This window comes from Rana temporaria, chromosome 5 (assembly GCF_905171775.1).
Source record: "Rana temporaria chromosome 5, aRanTem1.1, whole genome shotgun sequence".
Lineage (NCBI taxonomy): Eukaryota > Metazoa > Chordata > Amphibia > Anura > Ranidae > Rana > Rana temporaria.
In genome coordinates, this window is record NC_053493.1 from 264274074 (window position 1) to 264292290 (window position 18217).

The window sequence follows — 18217 nt, forward strand, 5'->3', positions numbered from 1 at the left end:
CTACTATACCCATTAATTGCTGCCAGTGTGCCCATCCATTGCTGACACTGTGCACATCAATTGCTGACACTGTGCCCATCAATTGCCGCTGCTGTGCTCCATCAAATGCTGCCAGTGTGCCCATCAATTGCCACTACTGTCTCCCCTAAAATGCTGTCAGTGTGCATCCCCCGCCCGCCCGGCACTTACCTGTCTTGCAGTGGGTCAGCGGCGGTGTCCTGCACGCTCCTCAATGTCTTCTTCCGTCTTCTACGATAGGCGTCCAATCACAGCGCCTGTCGTTTCTGCCAATCAGGTGACAGGTAACAGACCGAGCACCTGATTGGCTGAGAGGCGGTTTAGTGTTAGCAAAGAAAATTCCTTTGCTTTGCTAACACAATGCTGAGTGAACCTTTTTGGACAGCCTACAGCTCTAATCGGGTGCTTCCAAAAAACTTCCCCGCTGCTGTAATTCAGGTGCCCGGCGCTCGAAAAGGGTTCGGACACCTGAATAGGGGGTGTAAGCGGCGACCATAGATAGATTAATGCAATGCATGAATCTAGCTATGGTGATAGAGCGGTGCCAGGAGAGAGGGGGCGGTGCCCATGCGCCCCTTATGGACGCACCGCCACTGATGAGAATGCAGTTTGCCATTTGGTAAAATACATTAATTTACATTAACAACAGAAACAAGAGTTCAAAAAAGAACACGTGTAATCCCTTGATCAAATGAATAGCCAGTCAGTCAAACTGCCAACTAACAAGGCTGGTAAATAAATAATAGAATAAGGTTAGTCTTATGCTTAATTTCATACAGAGAAAAGTGGGCCTCAGTCAACAATTTTTTTTTTTTAGTTTGTGCAGAAGATGGGATATGAGCTGGGATCTCATTTATACGTGGTCTAATTAGGTACCAAAGAATATAGTGAAAACAGTGCACTATCAATTGTGAATTTCAATGGCTAAAGTTAAAATCAATGCCTCTCACATGTGAAAATATGTTTGGTCATGAGGAATAACATACATGAGTCTGAAAAAATGCCATGTATTTATTTGAAAAAATTAATAGCCAGTCAGTTGATCTCACAATCTGAGCTCAATGGAGATCAATGACTCCCACACGTAAAAAAATGTTTGGTCATGAAGAATAACTTGAATTTAAGTCATATAGCATTAGAAAAAAAAAAGTCCAAAAAAGGACTCGTAAACCCTTGAACAAATGAATAGCCAATCAGTCAATTACACAATATGCCAATTAATCAGGCTGCTACGTTTGCCACCTGGTTTTGACAGGTACTCGCTCCCACTTCCAGCTGATCTTGCCACGGCAAACTCAGATGAAAATTTGGCCCCCCTCCTTCTTCCCCCGCCGCTGGGCCATTTACAGTACAAAGCACTGCACATGCGCGGTAGGGAACTGGTTTCCCTTAGTTGAGATTGTGACGGCAGCACCCGAGAGTGGATTGAAAAATAGGTTCGGATGAAGAGACCGCTGGATTCGTGGATAGATAAGTGTCTTAATATTAAAAGTCAGAAGAAATAGTATTTGTAGCTGCTGACTTTTTTTTTCTGAAGGAGCCTGGAGCTCCACCTTATATCATATCTTTTCAAATGGTCCTTTCTGAAGTTATCATGGTTTGGCAGGATAAGCGTGATTAAAATGAAAATTTCGCTCAAAGTTATTTACTTATTTCAGACTGCCCCTATCCCTTTACCAAGAGCTTACCTACAAACATTTCAACACATTGTTACTAGATTTTGCCACAATACTTTCCATAGGGTGTGTTATCCCATCTTGTCGCTGCCAAAAAGTAAAGGTGGTACATCATTCCTGATTTATCCTTTTATCATAAGGCAACACTCTTGGCTTGTATAGTAGACTGACCAGAAAACTAATATACAATGGGTCACTAATAAAACCTTGATATCTCCCAGAGACCCTGCTGAGATCAGAATTAAAGGCCTGCTCCTTCTAATTGTAAAATACCATTTTGTGCTGGCAGAAATCTATACTTACCCATGCCTTTTTTTACCCATGAATTCTTCCAGATAGATTCTAGATACTGTACTCTTCAGTTTCCATCTTAATTCTTTGGGGTTGTGAAAGTGGGATATCATTTTCTGGCCCCAAGTCAGACACATCCATTCCAGTACAGGCATTATTTCCGCTGACATGCTTATTTCCTTTGTCTTTCCTCTAGACTTAATCTACATTACCCATTTCTTGGACTTTGAACACCTATGTCTATAGTCCCAGCCAGCATTACATACTGGTACTTTAGTGTATACTCTACTTCTGAGCAGCAAATCTGTTCTATAATTTCTCTTACTGACTCAGTGGGAGTAGGATTACCATAGACATTACTCCAATGAGGACTGGTTCAAGATATTTTCCCTAACTTACTCTCTCTATGTCTAGTAAAGCTCAGGAAGTTAACTATAATATATTAACAAGGTAGTATTAATGCCAAGTAACACTTACTAAGATTTTTCTACTCTCTATTAAATGATTCCAGGTGCTTCCATGACATGGAGGCACCTGTATTCCTATTTGGTGGGGTTGTCCACCTATTAAGCAATTATGGGTCTTTAAACTGTACAATGATTGCTATTTTACAAAATACAGTAATACCCTGCAAACAATTTTGCTATCTATGATTACAGGCACAGTAAAATCAGTGAAACATTCCACTCTAAAGCCTCATACACTCGATCGGATATCTGATGGAATCTAATCCGATGGATTTTTTCATCGGGTATCCGATGAAGCTGACTTTGATCAGTCTTGCCTATACACCATCAGTCAAATATCCGACCGTGCCAAAATGAGGTGACGTAAAACACTACAACGTGCTGAGAATAATGAAGTTCAATGATTCCGAGCAGGTGGAGAGCATAATGGTTGATGATGGATTTTCAATGAGTGGGCATTTTTGGGGGATTTTTTATCCTGCAATAAAGGACTTGTCAAAAGTTTGAGTGTGTCAGAACTGATGGGGTTAAAAGAGTATATATGAGGCCTGTATATTGTATATTTTTCATATATATGCTATGAACATGAGAGAAGCCATTTTCTCTCTAAAGTTGAATTGGAGTTCATGATTGCTCAAGGATGTCTCACAAGGAGACTGTGTAAGTCTTATCTGTATTTTTATCCCAGACCATAATTTAAAGGTTTGGACACTTAAGCCTCGTACACACAAACTGCCAGGAGAGCTTTTGGACAGGAAAACCGGCCTTGTGTATGTGTCCTCGCAGTTTTCCAGACAGCAAAACTGCTGGGAATCCCGGTGGGAAAATAGAGAACCTGCTCTCTATTTTCCCACCGAGATTCCCGGCGGTTTTAAACTCGGTAGTTTTCCTATGGGGAAAGACTGCGAGGGAGCATACACACGGCCGGGATTCCCGGCCAAAGCCCTCCCCGTAGTTTTCCAGATGGGAAACCCGGCCGTGTGTACACAGGGAAACTTACCGAGCAGGTTCTCGGTTTTCCCGGCGGACTTTATACCATCGGGAATCTGGGTCGTGTGTACAGGGCTTATGTAAAATAAACAAGATAAGGGAACCATAAGCTTACAGACCTATGGCTAGATCCACGTAGATCGTCGTATTTTTAGGCAGGTGTAGCGTATCGTTTTTACGCTACGCCACCCCTACTTTGAGAGGCAAGTGCTGTATTCACAAAGCACTTGCCTCTAAAGTTACAGCAGCGTAGCGTAAATCTGCCGGCGTAAGGGCGCGGAATTCAAATGTTAAAGATGTGGGCTTGTTTTATGTTAATTTTACTTGACCCAACGTAATTGACGCTTTTTCTGAACGGCGCATGCGCCGTCCGTGGGGGTATCCCAGTGTGCATGCTCAAAATTAACCCACAACAAGCCAATGCTTACGACGTGAACGTCATTCTACGCAAAGCCCTATTCGCGAACGACTTACGCAAACAACGTCAAATTTTCAAAATTTGGCGCGGGAACAACGGCCATACTTAACATTGAGTACGCCTCATAAAGCAGGGGTAACTATACGCCGAAAAAAGCCTTTACGAAAACAGCGTAAAAAAATGCGCTGGCCGGACGTACGTTCGTGGATCGCCGTATCTAGCTAATTTGCATACTTGACGCGGAAAACGACGGAAACGCCGCCTAGCGGCCAGCGTAAATATGCACCTTAGATCCGACGGCGTACTAGGACGTACGCCAGTCGGATCTAGCCCAACTTCAGGCGTATCTTGTTTTGTGGATACAAAACAAAGATACGCCGGAGCAAACTAGCAGTTACGCAGCATATCAATAGATACGCCAGCATAACTGCTTCGTGGATCTGGCCCCTAATTGGTATTTCCTGAATTGAGCCACGAGAGAAGGGGGCTTATTCGAATACGACCAAATGAAACGTATTATAATATTACTCAAATACAAGTAATATATTAACCAAAGTTACATGGTATTATTATATTGAAGTACTTATATACTTAGGCCCAGATTCACAAAGCACTTGCACAGACGTATCTCAAGATATGCCGCGTAAGTGCAAATATGCACCGTCGTATCTGTGCGCCGTGCCCACAAAACTAAGATACGCAATGTAACTTGCCTACGCCGGCGTAGAGTGGGCGCATATTTACGCTGGACGCATGTGGCGCTCCCAGTGATTTTCTATTCAAATATGCAAATGAGGGAGATACGCCGATTCGCGATCGTACTTGCGCCCGACGCAGGCTACGACTGGTGCGCGTAAGTTGTACGTACGGCGTAAAGTTATGCCCCATAAAGGAGGTGTAACTCAGCAGCATCCATGCAAAGGTCTGCACCAGGGAACACAAGCCGGCGTATTTTACGTTGGACGTGAATATGGCTGGGCGTAGGTTACGTTCACGCCGTAGGCAGTGATCCGGCGTATCTTAGGCAGTTGTTCCAACGTATTTGTGAGCATGCGCACTGGGATGTGTCCACGGGACGGCGCATGCGCAGTTGGCGATACGTATCTGTCTAGCGCTCGGCCCATCATTTGCATGGGATCACGCCTCATTAGCATGGCTCACGCCCACTTCCACTTACGCCGACTTACGCCTTGGAAACCCAGCGCAGTTTTGGGAGGAAGTGCTTTGTGAATTCCATGCTTGCCTCTCTGCGCTGCGTCGGCGTAGCGTAAAGGACATACGCTACGGCGGCATTAAATGTGTGCCAGTTTCTGTGAATCTGGGCCATAATCAAGCAAATAATGTCACATATATTAGTTTATGTATTTTAATAATATTTTTTCTTTCATAATATTTTTATAATGTATTGTATGGATATTCATAGAACCCATTAATACATATACACTGCTCAAAAAAATTAAAGGAACACTTTGAAAACATATCAGATCTCAACGGGCAAAAATCTCATGCTGGATAGCTATACTGATATGGACTGGGTAATGTGTTAGGAATGAAAGGATGGCACATCATTTGATGGAAATTAAAATTATCCACCTACAGAGGGTTGAATTCAAAGACACCCCGAAAATCAAAGTGAAAAAATATGCAGCAAGCTAGTCCATTTTGATGATATTTTATTGCAACAACTCAAAATGGTCCTCAGTAGTTTGTATGGCTTCCAAGTGCTTGTATGCATGCCTAACAACATCAGGGCATGCTACTAATGAGACGATGGATGGTGTCCTGGGGTATTTCCTCCCTGATCTGGACCAGAGCATCACTGAGCTCCTGAACAGGTGCAACCTGGCGGCACCGGATGGACCAAAACATAATGTCCCAGAGGTGTTTTTTTAGATTTAGGTCAGGTGAGCGTGAGGGCCATTCAATAGTATCAATTTCTTCATCCTCCAGGAACTGGCTACATGCTCTTGCCACATGAGTCCGGACATTGTTGTGCATCAGGAGGAACCCAGGACCCACTGCACCAGCGTAGGGTCTGATAATGGGTCCAAGGATTTCATCCCGATATCTAATGGCAGTCAGGGTGCCATTGTGTAGCCTGTAGAGTTCTGTGTGTCCCTCCATGGATATGCCTCCCCAGACCATCACTGACCCACCACCAAACCGGTCATGCTGAACGATGTTACAGGCAGAATAAAGTTCTCTGTGGCTTCTCCAAGACCCTTTCACGTCTGTCACATATGCTCAGGGTGAACCTGCTCTCGTCTGTGAAAAGCATGGGGCACCAGTGGCGGACCTGCCAATTCTGGTGTTCAATGGAAAATGCCAATCGAGCTCCACAGTGTCCAGCAGTGGGCACAGAGCACACTAGAGGACGTTGGGCCCTCAGGCCATCCCCATGAAGTCTGTTTCTGATTGTTTGGTCAGAGACATTCACACCAGTGGCCTACTGTAGATCGTTTTGTAGGGCTCTGGCAGTGCTCATCCTGTTCCTCCTTGCACAAAGGAGTAGATACCGGTCCTGCTGATGGGTTAAGGACCTTCTACAGCTCTGTCCAGCTCTCCTAGAGTAACTGCCTGTCTCCTGGAATCTCCTCCATGCTCTTGAGACTGTGCTGTGAGACACGGCAAACCTTCTGTCAATGACACATATTGATGTGCCATCCAGGAGGAGTTGGACTGCCTGTACCTTTATAGGGTCCGAATATCGCCTCGTGCTACCAGTAGTGACACTGACCCTAGCCAAATGCAAAACTAGCGAAAAACAGTCAGAAAAGATGAGTAGGAAAAAAAATGTCACACACCTCCACCTGAAAAATATTTCCTGTTTTGGAGGTCGTCTCATTGTTGCCCATCTAGTGCACCTGTTGTTAATTTCAATTAACAGCTAAGCAGATGAAACTGATCAACAACCCCCTCTGTATACACCCCTCCCCCTCTGCTAATTAACTGACCAGATCAATATCCCAGAAGTTCTGATTCAAAAGTGTTCCTCTGTCCTTCTCAGGAATTGCCCAAAGAAGGACAGAGAGGCAGATAGCCAGAGAGATTGGGGTAGGAATTTCTACGTATAAGAGATGCTCTGGAGAAGTCCTGGAGGTCAGGATATGAGGAGTAGATGAGGGAGTTAGATAGTAGGAGGTCTTGCAAGGAGCAAAAAGGATGGTTTGGGTATTATGTCAAGATGAAAAATAACTAAGTAGTGAATAGTAGCTTAGTAGGGTCACTGGTAGTAAGGGTTGTTTTTTGGAAATGTTATGGAGATGAAGGCATCAATATTTGGATAGGGTTTGAAAGTTGGACTTTAAGGAGAGGTCAGAGTCCAGAATCACATTTAGAAACCTGGCAGGAATGACTGAAAGTTGTGCTAGGGGAATAGTTGTGGGAGAGTACATGGGTGGTAGAAACATAATGAGCTCAGTTTTGGAGAAATTGAGGATTAGAAAGTGGTGTGATATCCATATTGATATGTCAGTTAGTATATTTGGGATGCATAAGTAGGGGGTGAACTAAGGAAATAAGAGATACATTTGCATTTCATCAGCATAGAGAGGGTGTTGGAAGTCATGTGGACTATAAAGTGACAAGGGCGAAGGTGTAAATACAGAATATAAGCTCATAGTACTAAGTATTGGGGGTCAGTAGTTGTAGGTAACATGCGAGTCACGAAAAAAATGGGGTATTGGAGACGATAGTAGTGCAGTGCAGTGCAGGTGGTCATTCAACTGCATTAAAATGCAGAAGATAGGTCTAATAGTAGTAATCATTTTTAGTAAGTTGTAGTGAGTTTCAGAAGTATGAGCTTCCTCTATGCTGGAGAAATCCACTACACGCACTTTGTAAACTTACATAGTGTACATGGTGCTTTGAAGAGATATTAACAATTATACAAAAATGAAATGTAGCCAGAAAAAAATAAACAATGGACTTTACTTTTTCCTTTGCCCACAGAAGCAGCTTGTATTATTTCTAGGAGCTACTACTAAACAATTTAAAAAAAGTTAAAACAACATTTTTTTCTTTCAAAGGTGAAAATCTTTAAAATGCAGTACATAGCTTTTGATTACTGCATTTCATGACAGGAATATGTACGGCACATTAGAAGTTGATTCATGAACTAATGATAATGCGCTCAAGTTCGCACATAAATACATATATATGCATATAAATCATTATCAACACCACTAAATTAGAGTTTGGAGTAAAAGGTTAATCAAGAGTGCACTGACCGCGAGGTTACCTGAGTCAAAACAAATGGAGCCTGCAGTTCAGAAATAGAAATTGAACAAAATTGTATATAATTTATTGCATTGGACCAATTATATGTAGGAAATAAGTTGAAATGGCATCATGTAAATGACAAACTGACTGTATAGAGCTCTGCAATACAAATTGTAAAATATATTTTATTGCACTATAATAGGATTTTATTTTTTTATGGCTATGGGTGTTTGACTCAGAATATTCAGAGCCTGCTCCGCACTCCTAGACTGCTGTGTGGTTGTGTAGTGACACATAACATTCTTTGCTTTAAAATTCCTCAGTGGATTATTATACCATTAGGTAAAAAAAAAAAAAACTATTGACAACCAATCTATGCAAAAGTTAACCAATTCTGAGAAGTTTTAGCAACCTGGCATGCAAATATGCCAGGTTGCTGCCATTAAAAGTTAAATTAACATTTTAGAAGTGTTGTTGAGATGTTGAAATTAGTTTAAAAAAAAGAAAAACATTTATTACCACAATTTACCTGCAAAAGTAAGTAAGGCCATGGGTAATCACCCAATATTTACCAAAGGAGTACAGCAAGTTTACTTTTCAAAATTATTTTTTTCTTTGCATGTGAGTGTTTCATTTAGTTAATGTGGTGGAGACTCACTATTCGAAAAATAGCCAAATAAGAGTAAGGAACATTTTAAAATATGTTTTTTTTTTTTATTTGCTCATTAACTAAGCTAAAAGAAAATTTCCTTTCAAAGTGGAAATTCCCTTTGCTAAAGAAACAGCCTTACTGCTTTCCAACCCCCATGTAACAATGTATTGTTACATTGTATTTACCGGTACTATTTAATTTGCATATAGCTCAAAGGCTTGATGTGCATGTATCAATAACAATACATGTATTTAATAAAATGTATTTCTATTTAACCCCTTACAATCCTTAGTTAACCATAACCAGCCTAAATGAACTACTTTCTCCAATTACGGTAGCTTTTAATTTTCTGCTGTATTTCTTATTGTTTCTATTTATTCTATGCTTCTTTCTTCTTTTTTTTTTCCTTTCACATGGGCAGCAGTTTTTACTGCCCTCTAAAAAGTGATCAGTGGTGGACCATTTTCAGGATTATGAAGACCAGCACCTTTTAGGCATTCAGGAGGTGACATTGACATCAATAGGTAAGCTTGACAGCTGGTGGTGTTGCCTGTCAAAATTGGAATGCCAAGTTAATTTTCCACAACTATAAATTGTTTCCTGTGGAATGTATACAGTCCCCTCTGGCTACATATATATTTTATATTTTAGCTAGGCAGTCTGAGGGCAGTAAAACTGCAGCTAAAGCACCTGTTTTTACTGCTCCCTGGTCTTTTTGTTTGTTTTAAGTTGTTTTGTAAAAACAAAAGTGCCTGTTTTTTTATTTCAAATGACTTTACTATGTTTTCTATGCAGCTACAGGCATCATCCCAGTATCGTTTTTTAAAACTGGAGGTTGGCTTTTACGTAACATGAATAGAGTGCCAAAGTTCTTCCCAGAATGGATACAGCGCCCAGAGGCGATTCAGTTCGCATGTGTTGCGCTATATAAGTTTTTCACTCACTCACTCAGTACAAAAGTTAACCATCTTATCTTTTTACCAGACATCTGCAATACTATTCTGTTAAAGTTCAAGACTTAACGCCAATTCACGTACATGTACGTCATTTTACTTTAAGTGGTTGTACCAGGATGATGCAGCTATTTTCATATGGTAAATTAGAAAACATTCTATTTATTTTTAGATTCTGGAATCCCAGGACAGTTTTAATATTTTAATATTTAATATCAAACTGTTGGACCTTGAACCTGATGTAAATGGGTTCTTCTGACTTTTCCTACATTATTAGAATTTACAGCAATTCTACCAACTATTCACATTGTTACAGGTTTCCAAATTAGATAATGGTTAAGGTTTTTCGGAAAACAATTTGATGATAAGCAAGAGGGGTTAATTTACTAAAGGCAAAGAGACTGCGCACTCTGCAAGTGCAGTTTTTCCAGAGCTTAGTAAATGTGTTAAAGCGTCACTTTGCAAAAAATACCCAATCACATGCAAGGAAAATAAAAAAAAATGCATTTTTGCTTGCACATAATTGGATGATAGAAGTCATCACAGCTTTTGATAATTTACTAAGCTGTGGAGTGCACAGTCTATTTGTTTTTAGTATATCAACCCCATAAGTGTTTCCTGCTAGTGACTGTACAACTGCATCCTGGGGAAAAGTGAACAGCTTGTTTGTCTTTAGTAGATCAACCCCCATGGGGGTTAAAGACAAATAGACTGATCATCTTTTAGGAGAATGTTCATTTTGAAAATGGGATCTTCCCTTAGCTTAGTGAATGTGGCGAACATTCATCTTGCTACCAATATCCAATCACATGCAAGAAAAAAAAACTGTATTTTTGTCGAATAATGGAAGTCAGCAGAACTTCACCTCATTCACTAGACCGGGGATAAGCAATTAGCTGACCTCCAGCTGTTGTCAAACTACAAGTCCCATCATGCCTCTGCCTCTGGGTGTCATGCTTGATGCTGTCAGAGTGTCGCTATGCCTCATGGGACTTGTAGTTTGGCAACATCTGGAGGTCCGCTAATTGCTTATCCCTGCACTAGACTAATGCTGCTTTCTTTTTAGATCGAGTAGCGGCCCTGGCCATGGGTAGGTGGGGCCTTGAATTCCACTGACGCTATGGCCCGCCCCTTGCTATGCATGCAGTGTTTAGTGACCAGTGTAACTCGGAGGAGCAGGGGAGGAGTGAGACCGCGGAATGGAGAGGAGTGCTGCCTGGTTCCTGCTTTGTCAAGTGAAACTAGGAAGCGGCTAGCAGTGTGTGTGGACTGTGGAGAATTATTTAGATCAGAGGCTGGAGCTGAACTTGCCAGGACAAGATAAGGTCTTCGTTCTCCTTCCCTGACTCCCTATCCCTATGCCATGCCATGTGTAAAATAGAGGAACTTTTTAAAACACTGACCAGACCTGCAGTCCAGGCTGAGTGAGGCCTCAGAGGACACAGCATAATTTACAGCACATGGCATTACTGTCTATATTTAACTGCTTGATGGGCTTATTTTGGGCCTAGCTGTTTCACATGTATGTGTTTTGGCGGCCCACATTTGCGCAGGCACAGCAGCCCATTCATTTGAATGTGCCGCCATGCCTGCATTTCCTGCAAAAAAAAGCACATGCATCATGTAATAGGCTGCGCACACGGCACACCTATGCCCATCAAGCAATGAAATACAACACTGTCTGTCCATTCTGCTGTGACTTAGCTGCAGTTCCCGCACTGTCAAACTTGTTGCATTTTTAGATGTTTAGGTCACGCTTTTAAAAACACAGTGCGTTTGTGTGTGCAAGAACTGCAGGTAAGTAGCATGGTGCAAAAGCAGAATGGATTTCAAGGCAACTATATTTTTTAAATGCTGAATGCACCTTTTTTTCTACAGGAAACAAAGGCATGGCAGCCCATTCAAATCAATGGGCTGCTGTGCCTGCACAAATGAGGGTCGCCAAAACACATACATGTGAACCAGCCAGGCCCAAAATGAGCTAGAGGGGGGCCCAAAAAAATGTTTGCCCAGGGCCAAAACCATATTAAAGATGGCCCTGGTCCCTTGCACAGACTTCACATCACCTCCAGTATCCTGCTACCCACCGCAACCCCTCTCTTATTGTTTGTGAGTATAATATTTTATTGGTTTTCATTATTAAATATTTTGCACAGTACTACACTATGAGATGTGTGCTCTCTTTTTTTCATTTTTCTTGTTCAAGTAGGTACATGATTCTGCACTTCTGGGTCTTGGCCGTGCGCTCGCCTTGATTGAACACAAGAGCCAATCAGCGGGTCCGACAGACTCAATGTCACCTGGCGATCATTCAAATCGGTGGTCTGCCTATGTAAACAATACAGTTCTGTCTTGTCACTGTTCTGTCATTAGGGAAGGTAGAGATCTTGTATTTCTGCTAAGCAGGAACATGGATCTCTGCCTTCCAACAGTACAAGCACATGGCCCACAGTTAGTAAACACTCCCTAGATACACATTTAACCATTTGATCGTCCCTGTTAACCCCTTCCTTGCCAGTGTCATTAGTACAGTGACAGCGCATATTTTAAGCTGCTTGCTGTGGGGGCACTCGACAGGAGAGAGGGGCCAGGAGCAGCAAAGAGGCACCCAAGAAGAGGAGGATCCAGGCTGTTCTGTGCAAAACCACTGCATAGAGCAGGTTATTTTTTAAAGGAGACTTTACAATCACTTTAATTTTCTGACTATAGTTCCACTTTGAGGTCAAATAAGAAGGATGTTTTTAAACACATTTGCAATAATACAAAATACAGTACATACAATTAAGCAGGTGTATTGCTCACTGCAGAAGTTCAGAAGTATATATTTAGTTTAATATATTCAATTTTTTTAAGGCAATTTGTCATCATGTTAAATTAAAACAGTTTGTCAAGAGAAGGATGGCACCTCAGACATAAGCAGAAGAGCATGTACAAGATAAACTTTAATGCATTCCATTTTCTTGGCCAAGTCCATAAGACATTCACATGTTTTTCTTGTAATCCTTCCCCCTCTTCCCCTAAGAGAGCTTATTTCACACCAGAGAAAGATTCATTACCAGTTAGCATTCCTATAAGGCCTACAATAGCCTAAAAATACACCTGTTTTAAAGCTCATGCAGATGAACGTTTGCAGGTGTGAATGTCCTCTAGCTTAAAATTCCTGGCATTTTCCTGGGCTTGGGGAACTGCAAAAGACGCGTACAGCCGGCCATACAACTGAATAACTGTACATGCTTGTACCCATGTAAACACTGATGCGTTGTGCATTTACCTATGCATACACATATGATGTACAGTATTCCCCTATATAAAATATCTGTGTTCAGAAAATGCATAGTATGCACTTGTGTGGGTAAAAAAGAGCACTGGCATTTACTTGAATACAAATACGTTAATTTGTTTGCACCACATGTATCTTTCTGAGAGCGATAAAATACCTGGAATACATTTACACCTGCAAATGTCTGTGTGCATGAACCTTTATAGTCAGTATTAAAATGGATGTGAATCTTGTTTTTCCTAAAATAAAAAAAGATGTTAAACTTATTTACTCTGTGCAATGGTTTTGCACAGAGTGGACCCCTTACCTCTTCTGCAAACCACCATCAGCGCTCTCCGCTCTTCCTCTTTTCCAAGTGCCTCTATAGAAAACGTCTTGCTATGGGAGCCCTCGTGTGAGAGCACTTCCAAGCCAGGCTGTATGTGTACATAGACACACACAGTGCAGCTAGCCCCCTTCCACTCTCTTCTTACATGATTTGATTGACAGCATTAGGAGCCACTGTCAGAGCCTGCTGTGAATACAGGAAGAGCGGGAAATGGGAGATGGGACAGCGCTGAATTGAGGAGGCGGGGGGCTCTAGAAGGGAGTTGCTATTGAAAAGTATTTTACCTTAATGCAGAGAATGCATTAAGTTTAAAAAACATTTTTTGGTTAAACCAAAGTCAATAGCCAAATGAATCAGGTTAAAAGAGGAAAGAGATATGATCAGTTGGTGAACTGGCATCCCAGGGATTGTACACAAGTAATGGTAATAAGGACTCAGTGAAGCAGATGCAACAAGATAAATGCATAAGCACAATAATCTGGCAAACAGGAAGTGCAAAGACATGGCTTATAAATGAAATTCAGGGGAGAATAAGAGTTCAGCGGAAAACGAAATATCAGTGTGGATTGTTCAAAAGATCAATCAGATATTCAGAGTTGCAGGTAAGTCAGTAGGAAAAGCCACTGCCAGGCCCAAGAGAGTCTAGGGTGCCAGGTTTGGGATACATATTTGTTTCCTTTTAGGGAAAGAACTTAACAGTATCAGTTTTTGTAACTAGTTATGTAAATAAATGTGTAAAAATCTTGTTTAAAAAAAATAAGTAACATTTTTTGCCTTTAGAACCACTTCCTTATAGGGGTTGTAAACCCCTTTGTCTGTCTTTTATCTATAAGTAAGCCTAGAATAAGGCTTACCTATAGGTAGTAGAAATATCTCCTAAACGTGCGCCGTTTAGGAGGTATTTCACTTGTAGAGCGCCAATGCCATCATTGGCGCATGCACTGTGAAGAATAAGACCTCCGTGCTGTTTCTTGCGCTTCCGTATTTTTACGTGACGAATATGCAAATGAGGAGTTACGCCAATTCAGAAATGAACGACCGCCTGACGCTTTTTTTTACGTAGTTTGCATTCGGCTTTTTCCGGCGTATAGTTACCCCTGCTATATGAGGGGTAGCTAATGTTAAGTATGGCCGTCATTCTTGCGCCGAGTTTTGAATTTATTTACGTTGTTTGCGTAAGTCGTTCGCGAATACGGATGGACGTAATTTACGTTAACGTCGAAAGCAATGACGTTTTGCAGCGGATTTTCGAGCATGCGCACTGGGATGTTTTTAAGAACGGCGCATGCGCCGTTAAAAAAAAGTCAAAAACGCGGGTCAACATAAATTTAAATAAAACACGCCCCCTACATCCCCATTTGAATTACGCGGCCTTACGCCGCAACAGATACGTTACACCGCCGTAACTAAGGGCGCAAGTTCTGAATAAAGAACTTGCGCCCAAAGTTAGAGCGGCGTAACATATCTCCGATACGTTACGCCGGCCGTACAGATATGTGGAGGTATCTGAATCCGGCCCCATTGGGTTTACTTCGTCTTTAATTATTTGTGATTGAATAGACAGACAGCTAGATTAACAACAGACAAATAGAGAGACAGATAGGCTATTTTCAACAAACTAAGCATTGAGGTACATGGCATGAATTTAGTGAATTTAATATAAAGCTGAGTCATACATAGTTATGCAAGAGATGTGCTGCAGGTACAAATAACTTGGAATAATTTCCAATGTGATGGTTACACGTCTTACACCTCATCTATGTGGTATATATAAATGTATGTTATCTGCTGTTCCAGATTCTGTAATAAGCAAAGAAAAGTGTTGCCCTCCCAATAACCTGCACAGTTCTATACATTGGGTGGGAGGAGGGAAAGAAGTAAAATTAAAGCTAATGGTGTCTTTTTTGGGTATAAACCAGACAAATCATTACAGACCGTCTGGTAGAGTTTTACCAGTGAATCTTATCAGTTTCATACAGACATCATGATTGCCATCAGCTTGTGTGAAGAATTATTTGCCTCTTAAAATGATTTCCACTGAAGCTTAGCAGAGGTTTAATTTCAGGATGTGATAATGGAGAAGCTTTGAACATTTTCAATGACACAGAGCACTTATACATGATGTTGCTGCCTCTGATGGCAGAGACTCCAATGACATTATTAACATTTTAGAAACTGCAGTATTTATGTTTACTTTTCCCAGAGTTCAGGTAGAATAACACATTTACTGGTATATACTTTTTTTTTTTTTTTGAAAGTCTCTAATCAGTGCAACTAACTTAACATTTTATTTTGCTGTGCATTTCTCTTTTTATGATTTTGAGGATTAAGAGTAAGCTCTTTTTGCACTTTCAGCTTAGCAAGCAAACCAAATTTTTCCATTACATTTATATATAAAAAAATACACCCTCTCTGTAAAGTGCCTTTGTATGTTCCTGTGAAATACATTTTTATAAACAGTATGTTCTAACATCCAAAGACTACAACTATTTACCTCCAAAATGTAAACTCCACCGACTACTACTGTAGGCCGGCCCTTCGGATCGGATCCTATTCGATTTTGGCAATCGAGTTGAGAGATAAACTTAAAGTTGTAAAATGAGTGGTTACATTAAGTTATTGCATCACTAATTAAATACTACAGCGCAGTTAGTGGTTGGAAAATATACACTGTTCTGGGTTTAATGCTAACTCCGGGCACAAAAAAATTCATCTAAATGTATACTATGGGGGTTATTTACTAAAGGCAACTCTACTTTGCACTACAAGTGCAAAGTGCACTTGAAAGTGCACTCAAAAGTACAGTCACTGTAGATCTGAGGGGGACATGCAAGGAAGAAAAAAAAACAGCATTTTAGCTTGCACAGATCTCAGATCTACAGCGACTGCACTTCCAGTGCAATTTCAAGTGCACTTTGCACTTGTAGTTTGCACTTGTAGCGCAAAGTGTATTTTCCTTTCGTAAATAACCCCCACTGTTCTGGGTTTAATGCTAACTCCAGGCACAACAACTTTAATTTAAATGTACACTATGGGGGTTATTAAATGCAAAGTGCACTTGAAATTGCACTGAAAGTGCACTTGGAAGTGCAGTCGCTGTAGATCAGAGGGGGACATGCAAGGAAAATAAAAAAACAGCATTTTAGCTTGCACATGATTGGATAATAAAATCAGAAGAGCTTCCCCTCATTTAAAATCTACCCTTCAGATTTACAGTGACTGCACTTCCAAGTGCACTTTCAGTGCAATTTCAAGTACACTTTGCACTTATAGTTTGCACTTGTAGTGCAAAGTGGATTTGCGTTTCGTAAATAACCCCCCATATTACCAAAAGTATTGGGACACTTGCCTTTACACACACATGAACTGTAATGCATCCCAGTCTTAGTCCATAGGGTTCAATATTGAGTTGGCCCACCCTTTTCAGCTATAACAGCTTCAACTTTTCTGGGAAGATTTAAAAGTGTGTCTATGAGAATTTTTGGCAATTCTTCAAGGAGTGCATTTGTTAGGTCAGGCACTGATGTTGGACGAGAGGGGCTGACTCACAGTCTCCGCTCTATTTCATCCAAAAGTTGTTCTGTTGGGTTGAGGTCAGAGGGCCAGATTCACAAAAGGGATACGATGGCGTATCTGCTGATACGCCGTCGTATCCCTGTTTCTATCTATGCGACTGATTCATAGAATCAGTTACGCATAGATATCCCTAAGATCCGACAGGTGTAATAGTTTTATACTGTCGGATCTTAGGATGCAGTACCGCGGCCGCCGCTGGGGGGAGTTTGCGTCGTAAACCAACGTCAGGTATGCAAATTAGCAGTTACGGCGATCCACAAAACGTTTTCCCGTCGTTATGTCGCCGCAAGTGTTAGTTTGCCGTCGCAAAAGATAGGGCACCTTTTACAAAGTGTAAAATTACTACACCATGTAAAAGTATACCCGTCTTTCCCGCGTCGCTTTTGAATTTTTTTACATTTTTTTTTTCCCGGCGCAAGTCTTTTTTTCACGTCGCGATTCACAAAACGTCGGCGCGTCGTAATTTCGCGCAAAGCACGTCGGGAAATTTGCATCGGGAGCATGCACAGTACGTCCGGCGCGGGAGCGCGCCTAATTTAAATGGTACCCGCCCCATTTGAATTGGCCCGCCTTGCGCCGGACGGATTTAGGATACACCGCCGCAAATTTCCAGGTAAGTGCTTTGTGGATCGGGCACTTAGACAGAAAATTTGCGGCGGTGTAACCTAAATCGGTTACGTTACGCTGCGCCCGGGCTACGTGAATCTGGCCCAGAGTTCTTTGCAGGCCAGTCAAGTTCATCCACTCCAAACTCACTCATCCATGTCTTTATGGACCTTGCTTTGAGCACTGGTCAAAATCATTAACACTCATTGTTTGGTCCGCTCCTTTCTCCTCCCCTCAGCTTGACATTGGTCTTCTTCTGGATCATGAAAGTACACCACTGCTGGCTAACCAATTGCTGTTCTTAAGCCTAGTAAACAATATCATTAAACCTCACAGCTCAGGTTGGAGTCACTGTACAAAAAAAACAATATTAGTACAGCGATCTCCCCTGCTATTGTGTTCTGACAGGGGGCAGCCCCCAGCCAGAACACTCCGATCAGCGCTCTCAGCCATTGTCTGAGAGTGCTGATCGGGAATCGGTCAGCTGCTGGTTTTCCAGCATGCTCATCTGACAGAAGATGGCCAAACGGCTTCTGTAGGACCGGTTGGCATACACACAGCCCAAATTTCAGCTGGTTTTTAATTACCCAGCCTATGTCACCCAGCTTTCGGCCCATGTGTACTAGGCTTTAATGTTACGCAGGCAATGACGTGGACACCTGGAAGAAGGACCCATCCAAGGAAATAAACAGAGAGGAGAAGGACCCGGTGCTAGATGATCAAATGACCATAGTTTAAGTA